The 10,062-nt window shown below is 37.9% G+C and overlaps 1 long non-coding RNA gene across 1 annotated transcript; it reads right to left on the reverse strand.

Annotated features, from left to right (window-relative positions):
• Nucleotides 1–233: 233 nt before the first annotated feature.
• On the reverse strand, nt 234–7,101 carry LOC134530756 (uncharacterized). Its single transcript, XR_010074867.1, has 3 exons — nt 6,794–7,101; nt 3,879–4,015; nt 234–322 (listed from the first exon to the last, which is right to left on the reverse strand). It is a non-coding gene; the product is annotated as an uncharacterized LOC134530756 (long non-coding RNA).
• Between the last annotated feature and the right edge of the window lie 2,961 nt (nt 7,102–10,062).

Raw genomic sequence — 10,062 nt, forward strand, 5'->3', positions numbered from 1 at the left:
ATGTTGCTTTCCTTTATCATGCCTTACGTCAACTTAAACAGGTTATCTTTGTATATGAAAAGTTAAGAAATAAAAAAATTGTTGAAGTTTTTCTTACACTGATGTATACAATTTGTTTTGTTAATTAATTTACAAATGTGGTATTTTAAATTAAAAATTAAAGATTTACTTCATACAACCAACAAAATGCAGAGAATGAATTTTTTTTAACATACCTGCCTTCTGAGCCATTTGCACCATTTTTGTGACTCGTATGTGTTGCTTTTTGCACAGTCCAGTCACTCGCCTGGGTAACATACAGCCATCTCGGCGCAAGAACTGACTGAGGATCAAAACATCCTGGAACATTCAGCTGTTTTTACTACAGTTTTAAAGCATGTAGCTCTAAGGTAATGAACTATTATTTAATAATTTTTATTGCACTATTGTGAAAAAAATTGCATAATTTATAAATAACATTACAAATTTGTAAAGTAGGCATACTATGTTTCAATTCAACTGCATGACTCATCCTCCATAGTATTACGGTAATAAAACTAACATTATAATTTTTTCTCTCCAATGTAACTGTTTAAGGGGCCCGTCTAGTGCGGAATGATTAGTGCGATGCTCACTAGTGCTTGAAGAGCGGTATCTCCTCTAAGAGCAAGTCTGTGAACTGGCGCAGTCTTCTTGTCGTACATAAGGCAACTATGAGATTTGAGCGGTAACCATAACATATTATGGCAAAGAAATTAAGATATAGGTGTAATGCAAATCCTTTGGGTAGAGATGTGAGAGGGAAAATTTTCTTTTTTTTTTACAATAAAAACATAGATTTACATAATTTAGGATTGGTTCATATACTAAGATAATAGTACAATATTTCTATATTGTAGACTGTACACATGTATAGTGTTTAGAATTTATCCTCTGTTATGAAGTCTTTATACCACTTGTAAAATTATATTACAGTACATGTAAAAATACTTTGAAGTTAAAAAGTAGCTACAGAACTGTGGAGCATGTCTATATGTAAAGTATATTTTTATCTTTTTTTGCAAACCTAATAGCTCCTTTCTTTCTTTATTTGGTTATGTTTGTATAAAAGGTTGATAAAATTTATTGTGTAAAAGTATTACTCATTAGAAAAAAACCAGAATATTTTCCCAAAACTAATTTCCAGAAAACTAGCACCCTTGGGTGCTTTCAAGATTCCCTATCGGGAGTTTCAAGTCTAAAAATTATTCTTTAACAAATTTTTTAACCATTTTCACTCTTCTAAAATACATTTTAAAAACTAAATCTGGAAACAGAACCACTTATCTGCCCTCAACATATTTTTAAATGCTAGTCTTGAGCAGTTTTGAAATTGTGTAGTTTCTTCTGAACCTCTGCACACCCATGCCTGTCAACTTGGCAAGGCCACCAACAGTAAGATTTAAAAAAAAAAAATTTTTTGCAGAAATCATACACAATGATTCAATCAGTGGAAACATGCACCATACGTAAACCAACATTCTAAACACAACAATAGTTTAATATATGCATATCTGTATAAAATCTACTTAATACCTACCTAAAGGAATAATTAAAGTAAATATTTAAAAAATTAAACAAAACAAAAAAAAAAGAGTAATAGATTCAAATATAGATGAACATACCAAAAGATATGATCCATTGCTTTAGATTACAATTAAAAAATTTATTTTTTAAAAAGTCACATGCATGTACATGAGTTAAAAAAAAAAGTATGTGAATTCTATATTGTTCAAATCTATACACTGGAATTCTGTAGACATTTTGCAGAGGCCTGCTTAGCACTCTTCAAAAATTCAGGATTAAAAACTTATTTGGGTAATATTTTTATGTCACATCTTTTCCATAAATAAAATAATAAAATTCCAAAAATACTTCTTTTGAATACTAAAGACATTATTCTATTTACCCTCAAAACAGCATTTCTAAATTCCTACTTGTTTCTGAGAAATTACCATTTATAGGTTACTGATGCTATTTCTTCAAATATAGCAGCAGTTTTTGTGCGCCTGCAACTATCCTTTTTTTTTTTTTTTTTTTGCTATGTCTGAAGTCAGGAACATTTTCCGGAACAAATTTCCGGCTTGAATTGCTACACTAAATGAAATTTTATGTTCTACGTATTAAAAAAAACTGGTCAAATAGCATTCCGCTTGAATCACATCCGTGAAACTGGTAAGGCTCGTCGAAAAGAAACTGTTGGTTTTTTCCCCTCGGCAGATTACACATTACTAACGTGTTTCAAACACTTCACATAATTAGAAATACTGTTCTTCACACCATGAGAAACATTTAAATCACAACGGCACATGCTGCGAAATGCATAGTTCGAGCCTATTGATACATCATGGAAACAATTATGAATATGCAGACCTAAACACACGCAAACTCACTGAATAATAGATATCTTTATACACAAGCACTGAAACTCCAAAGACGTACAGAACAATACAACCTAACAGCACACGCCGCCATTTCCGCCACAGAACTAGAAGTCATGTGAATAAATTTCCCTTTAGGTTGTTTAAAGGAGAGAAAAAAAAGGGGGCGGGGGGGAATCGTACAGTTGGAAAGCTCGATTTAGTTCTGTTCAATATTTTTCACCTTTCTTGTTTACATGACAAAATACGTCGAGATGAGTGGCTGTATCGTAAATTGTAACAGAAATGAAATGCAAACAATAAAAACATTTCCACAGCTAAAAAACAAAAAAAATTGTAATATTAAAAAGCATAAGATATTTAGAATTTCAGTATGTTCTACCGTTATGCATTTTGCCACCACGCCACTTCGTCCCCTAACCGACTACTGACAAGCGTAACAATCCAAAACACAAAATATCAGGTTTCTAGCAAAACTTACAGGACAAACTACCACTCACCCCACACACTTACTGCTCAAAAGACAATTGCAAGTGTGAATATGATTCTTTATAATGAATCTCACTCACTGACATTGAGCTCTTCCAAGATGTCTGTGGTGATGTGATAAGAATATGACGGAGTGAACTAGAAAAAAAAAGTCTAGGTTTGAGATCTTGAATCGTCTTGGTGGGAAGCGAGTAATCTGAACACTCAACCACCATATTGGGAACACCCCTGCACATATTTCGAAAGGTAAAGACAGGAGGGATAGTTTTGTTTTCCTGTATTCCTGCTATCTTTCACATTGTTGTTCTCTCTTGTATTAAACATCAATAAAAAAATAAAATAAAAACTGGGCAAATGTTCTATATCACATATCCAAGTGTTTCCTTAGATCCTGATAGCATAATCCTGAATACAGTGAATCCTGTGGTTCATGATGCTTGCTGTTTTAATAAAGCATGTCGAATAAATTATGGAAATAGGTAGCAAAAAGTTGTGACATAAAAATGAATTACGATCGTTAGTTGAATACGAAATAAATAATTTACCAAGACCTGAAATAATTTGTGTACCTATATTGTTTTATTCAAATTTTGTTTGGCCAGTTTTTTTGATGTACTAAATCAAAACAACAAGCACCATGTACTACAACAGAAAATCAAAGTAGGAAAATTGTGATAAAAACTGATGATGCGTGCATCACACACAACCTGGTTCCAGCTTACGCAAATTAAAACTAAAGAACAATTATATTATTATTTATTTTATTTTAATTGTCACATGCCCACCAACACAAAGATACAAGCCATAGACATGAATGGTCGCTGCAAGCAGACACCCCCCTCCATCTGCACCCAGAGCAGGAAAGCACTGCCTGAGGTGGGATCCACAACAGGTAGTCACATCCGCACAAAACAGTGAGTTGGCAACATGTTTACGTGCAGGCAAGCAGGAGTTAGTCTTGTCACTGCGTACACATTAACAACTACTTACAGTATGTTTAAGATCCAGTCCCAAACTGCACAAAGGGCATGGTCCCTTGTGGTCTGTCTGGACTAGGTATGGTTCCCTTGGAGATGTAACTATCACGCCTTCCACAATGCGTGTTTTGCCATCCTGCCTCTCCTGGACTGTTAAAAGAAAAATACCAGACTTGGCATCACATTCATGAACTAAATGTAATATGTAATATATACTGCTCATTCAACAGTATATCAGATAAACTCTAGTGGTTAAGTTGCAAGGTACATCAAATGCTCATAATCCCCGTGATATTCATAAAAAAAAAAAAAAAAAATTAATAAATAAATAAATAAGCTGCTAAACATTAAAAAAGAATCAAGATAACCCTACTATTATATAAAGGGTGCAAGTTAGGGTGTTTAGACTTTTGTTAATCAATCACTTCAATACCACAGAATCATTGTGGTTGAAATTTGAAAAAAACAGGTACTTATCGTAAATACCTACTAGATTGATATACAGGCTACATATCATTTTGAAATTCCACCCCTAAGGTATTGAAAATAGAGCAAATTTGAATTCGCAATAAATAATAAAATCAAGCACGGGATAAGAAAATTAGAATAAATAACATACATACAGAAAATCATTCCTTCAGAGTTAACAGTGGGAGATAATAACTGTGCAGAATAATGAACATTTTAAAACCACCAAATATCAATTTTACTACGCACTGAAATTCCACCCCTAAGAAAGTGAAAATGGGGTAAAAGTAGTTTTATAATAAAAACACTGACTTTGTAGGTATGTCATAATTTTGAATATTTTTCTAGGTTGTAAATAAAAATTTCCACATTTTTTTTTAAATGTTTCTGTTGGTTGCGAACTGAGATCCATTGCAAAATTTCAAGTTTATACTTCATCTGCAAGTGCGTGTATAAACCAGTGAGTGATGAGTGAGTCACATGTGGGACTATATATTATTAGAACCACATCTCCACAACAAATCAAGTAAGGGGTACGAAACTAAGCACAAATGACATTAATTGAGTATATAATGTATTTTTAGATATTTGATTGTTCAGAAAGGTGAAAAGTAGGTAAGTTTGGTTTTAGTATGAGGAAAATTATCTTTAAAGCTAATCAAGCAGGAAGTTAAAAATTGAGTATAAACAAAAAACATAAAAAATAGGTACCAACTACTTTTTACCACTTTCTGAAATTTCAGCCATAATGGGATAATAAGTTTGGTAATTTACAAAAACAAAAATTCCTGCGCTATGTAATAAAGCTGAAGTCAATATAATGTGTATGAATAATAAACATCCTAAAGCTACAATCTTCTCTTTACCATTTTTTTGAAATTACAACCCTAGATGACTATGCGATTCACCAAATGAAGGACAGCTTACCAGTGATCATCTGCTATTCATCCTGTAGCCAAGAGACTAGAATAGCATGGTCACCTGTGATTCACCCAATAATGTAAATGTTAGCAGTGGAAACACGTAACTCACTCATTTGCAATGGTAATTGTTTAAGCTTTGAGGCTTTTGTGAACAAAGATGAATCAACCAAACAAAATGGTTTTTATTCTGCATATACAATAAAAAGCTATTATATTTTTCTGTGGAACAAGTCATATCAAAAATAGTTTGTTTTTTTATAGCTGGATTGTTTATTGTACCATTCCCATCATATTGATGTTCTTATATGAATATGAATCACAAAAAAATTTGCTACATATGCCTAAATAATGCTGAAAGCATATTTGTACAACTTAATGCAATTTCAGTAACTTTAGAATTAATAGGCCTATTATAATTTATATTATATCTTACCAATTTTATAGAAGATCATTAATTGCATTTATTTTTGGTTAGTTTGTGCAAAATTAACAGGTATTTAATTATATTTCTTTACTTTAAGTTTTGCTACTGAAATATTCTGGCACTAGAAATATCAGTTGTCCACTTTTTTTTGTGTGTGGTCAGTCTTTCAAAGTTAGCAGCTTTAGACTAGTGGTGCCAAATTTTTTTTTTGTAAATTAATGCAGAATGATAGTACTGTTATAAAGAGTTAACAAAGAAGTGACAGTCTGAATTAGTGTGGCACTGAACAATTATTTTAGTACTAGGTGATGTACCTGTGCTTCGCTACGGAAGATTTTAGGCAGAACATTATCGCATGGGAAGCCTTCTTTTCAGACGAGAGAGCCAAAACCTGAAGTTCATGTTTTTTTTTTTTTCCGTATCTTTAATGTAGCTATTCTAACCAAATCAACTGTCCACAATGTTTTAAAGTATTTATAATGTAGCTAACCTAACCTAATCTACCATTAGTATCAACACCAGCATATTTACAATGAACAAAAAAAAAAATCCCTGAAGATGCACGATCAGGCGTTTGGCTCTCTCGTCAGTGAAAAGAAGGCTTCCCCTCTCGCACTGCTCATTACACATGAAGGAAATAAAATATTCATTAGTACTGTTACAATGATTCTATGTACCTATTCTAGCTATTAAAACTTTTTTTTTATTTATATGTATTGCAATCTGTCAGTGAGCTACTGCAATGCTACGTAAGTTTGTTCTTCCTTGTGGTTATGCCCCTGCCTCTCTTTGGTACGCCACACAGCCCATATTCATGCATTTGCCACTGCCATGATACATTAGTCCACCTATGTCCCTCCTAGGGAGTATGCTGCCATGCTTCATGGGTCCCTTTCTTCTTCTTCTTTTTCTCATGAGTACAGCATTGCTCGTTCGCATGGGTCAGAGACTTGTTGGTACACCACTGCCATTTCTTGTTAGTCATTTGGAATCATATTTTTTATATATATATATATATATATATATTAAGGAAAAGCTGTGACACTTACAATTTAACAACACATCTCATAAGTACTAAAACATTTTAAAGGTTGCTGACCAAACATAACCAACCTCTGGCACGAATATAAAGTATTTTGAAGGTTTACTAGGATAACCTAACCTTTCGCACAATTTTAAAGGAATTCAAATGTCACTGACTTAACCTAACCAGCCTTTACATCTTAAAAATTACTCGGTTAACATATCAAAAAACCTAATAATAATTTCACAATTAATGAAAGCCTTTCCCTCTTAAAAATTACTCGTTTAAACATATAAAAAACCTATTTCACGATTAATGAAAGCAACTAAAAAAATCAATTTCCGGAATATTTTTCACTTTCTGTACCAGATGCTACTCAATAAAATTACCCACAAATACATTACGTACTTTCTTTTAAACAATTGGTGTTACTGAGTCCAAAGTTCCTTTGAGGCAGCCACTGTGCAACAATATTTGTCAGTTTCAAGTTGCCTAATCCAAGTGTCTGTAACATATTAAAACATCGAAGATGTCGTAAATTTAGCATGTTTGTGTTTACTGTTCTATAAATGTTCAACTATTCGCTCTACTGAACTACATAACACAACTTCCATATATGTGCGTTTTGCACAACATAACCAATTACATTAACCAGCAAAACGTAAAATAACTGGAAAATTCACAACTATGCAATAAACACAACAAAATGTAAACAAAACATTAAAAATTCAAGCATGGTGGCACCAACTACAAGATAAAAAATTACTGAATACAAGACTGCCAAGCTCCACCGTAAAATTAAAATGCCTCTTTTCTCCTTTTGCAGTACTTACCTGCACTGAAAGATGTTAGTAGGTGTTGAGAAAAATGGTTGTGGGTGCAAATAGTGTAAATATTTCCACCAAACCCCCAAAAACTATGAGTGCTAATATATATTTATTAGTTGAAATCTATATAGTAATTATATTTACAACCTGAATTTTAATTTTAAATAAAGTCAAAGATAAGCTAAACCTTAGTTTTTAAATTTAGTATGTATAAAAATAAAATATTTGCCTGAGTAAATAGTATTATTACTCACTTTTTATTGTAATGTGTAATAAAATATTAACACTGTAACATAATTAATTGCCCACCCGTTCGTTATGTACATTTCACACACCTCCTTCACAATAATACAATTAGTAGAAACAAGGCACAGAAGTTGTAGTTACACTTTTTAGTCAGTGAAATAGCATTGAAATATGTTTAGACACCCATCATTCTCTTGTAAAACCGCTAAAAAAAAAATATATTTTTAAAGTGCTCATACGAACGACTTACATTCCCTAAGCATGCGATCGACAGTCAAGCAATTCTTCACTCAGCTCATATTCTATAGCCATTTTCGCCCCAAAGTATGGTAGGTCTCCTATACCATGTCCCTGCTATGCCCTGGACTGCTTACGAATTGCCATAACCATCTTCACTAGCCCTGACTAGACTTGCCATTGACAGAACTATTTCTGCTGATTCATTTGAGAATTGTCTCCGCTGCCAACAGCCGGGGTTTCGGGTGCGATTCCCGCGGCAAGTCTAACGAGCTGTACGTGAAAATTGGGGTATTTTCTGGGAGGGCGCCAGGCTAGCTCTGTCGTCTAACCGTGAGTGGGTCGATCGGCCCCAGCGTGTCCCCTAGACTCGGTGGCTTGACTTGGAAAGTAGCGACGGCCGGGTTAATCCTTGCACCGTAGAAAAAAAAACCGACCCGGAGTCGCGTGGGGAGTTGCGTTGAAAAAGGTATTCGGTGATGACTATAGTTACCAGTCGTGAGGAATCAGAGACAAAACTTGAAGGCTCCCCACGGTACGCGCACGTCTGCTCCGGGCTGCGAGCTGATCAGAACTGCCTCAGGGGTTGGCGTGCGGAGGGGGGGACACTCCCTCCATGCACCAAGGTTACGCCGCTCGTCTCATTTGGGTGAAGACTTGGCGAGGGGTGCGTTCCACCAGCAGTAGCCAGTACTGCGGGCTGAGGCCGGGCTAATGGCCTTCGGTCGGTACGACGTCAAACGCCCCCCACTGAAGAAGCCCGGTCTTGCACGCGATCAGGCTCTGCGGCGGTTTGCACCCCTAGCATGTCGTTGACTCCCCATCCTGGTGCCTGGGGTGGCTGCGGCTGGTGGGGCCGGCACTCTGGACCTGGTGGCTGCGGCTAGTGGGGCCACGTGGAGGCGTGATGAGGTAGGTGGTGGTGTGCAGTGTTGTGGTGGTGTGGTGGTGTGGTGTGGTGGCCTAGTTTTCACAGCATGTCCAGGCGGTTGGGGCTCCGGGCGGTCGCAGGTAGTAGTGCGTGTCCACCGGTGGTCGAGTTTTCTCCGTCGTGCCCTCAGGATTGTGGGGGCCGCGGTGGCCTCTCTCGGCCCTCCCGAGATCGTACTCGGCCAGGTACCCCGGGGGCCGCCTGTCCCTGGTGGGTCTCATCACTTGACGTATGGGCGGTTCGTCGGGCGCTTCTGGTGGGTCGTGTGGCGTCCAAGTGGTGGTTGTGGTGGTGTTGTTGTGGTCTTCCGTCGGTGTTGTACGGCGGTTGCTCGCGTCGTGGTTGTTTGATGGCCCACTAGAGTAAGGTTGCCTCCTTCGTTCGGGTATACCCGGGGTTTCTCCTGCCTCGTCGTCGGGTTCTCCACGACGGGTGTAGTGCCCTCAGGTAGGGTTGCCGCCTCCTCCTCTGATGCGTGGGCGATCACTGGCCCAGCCGCACAGAGTTGTAGTTGTTGTCTGGCGGCGCCGAGTACCACGTCGTCGGGTTCGTTGATGACGGTGGTGGTGTCTCCCAATAGGCCCTCTGGATCGCTCAGTGAGACGTCGGTGATGGTCACCTGTCCGTGGCGGGTCATCTGTCCTGGTTGGCATGACGTTGTCATCTCGTGCGTGAGATCTTGTGCATCACTTGGTGTTTCCAGGTCAACGAGGGCCTCTTCTGGTGTCCTGGTTCGGATGTCGTGGTGTTGCTCTCCGGTAGCCGGTTCGGGCTCGTCTGCTACCAGTTGTTAATCGTCGTGCATGTCGTTGTGTGTCTCATCGTGGTCGGGTACTTCCGGCATCAGCTCACCCGGTGTCGTGGCCAGTCGTAGATCGTCGCGGTGGATTTTCCGGATGCGCCGCCCCCCGAGTCTGACTAGATATGCGGTCCTGCTCACGCGTCTCTGGATTTTGTAAGGCCCACTCCAGCGCGGTGCCAATCCGGCGCAGTAGTTGCGGGGGGCTGCAGACAGCGGGTGGACCCGGGCGTAGACTTGGTCTCCCGCTCGGACTAGGGGTGGCTCCCGCGTGGTCTTGGGCGTGATATTCTGCGAGTAGGTCGTTTGTCGTCGCCG

This window comes from Bacillus rossius, chromosome 3 (assembly GCF_032445375.1).
Source record: "Bacillus rossius redtenbacheri isolate Brsri chromosome 3, Brsri_v3, whole genome shotgun sequence".
Classification (NCBI taxonomy): Eukaryota; Metazoa; Arthropoda; class Insecta; order Phasmatodea; family Bacillidae; genus Bacillus; species Bacillus rossius.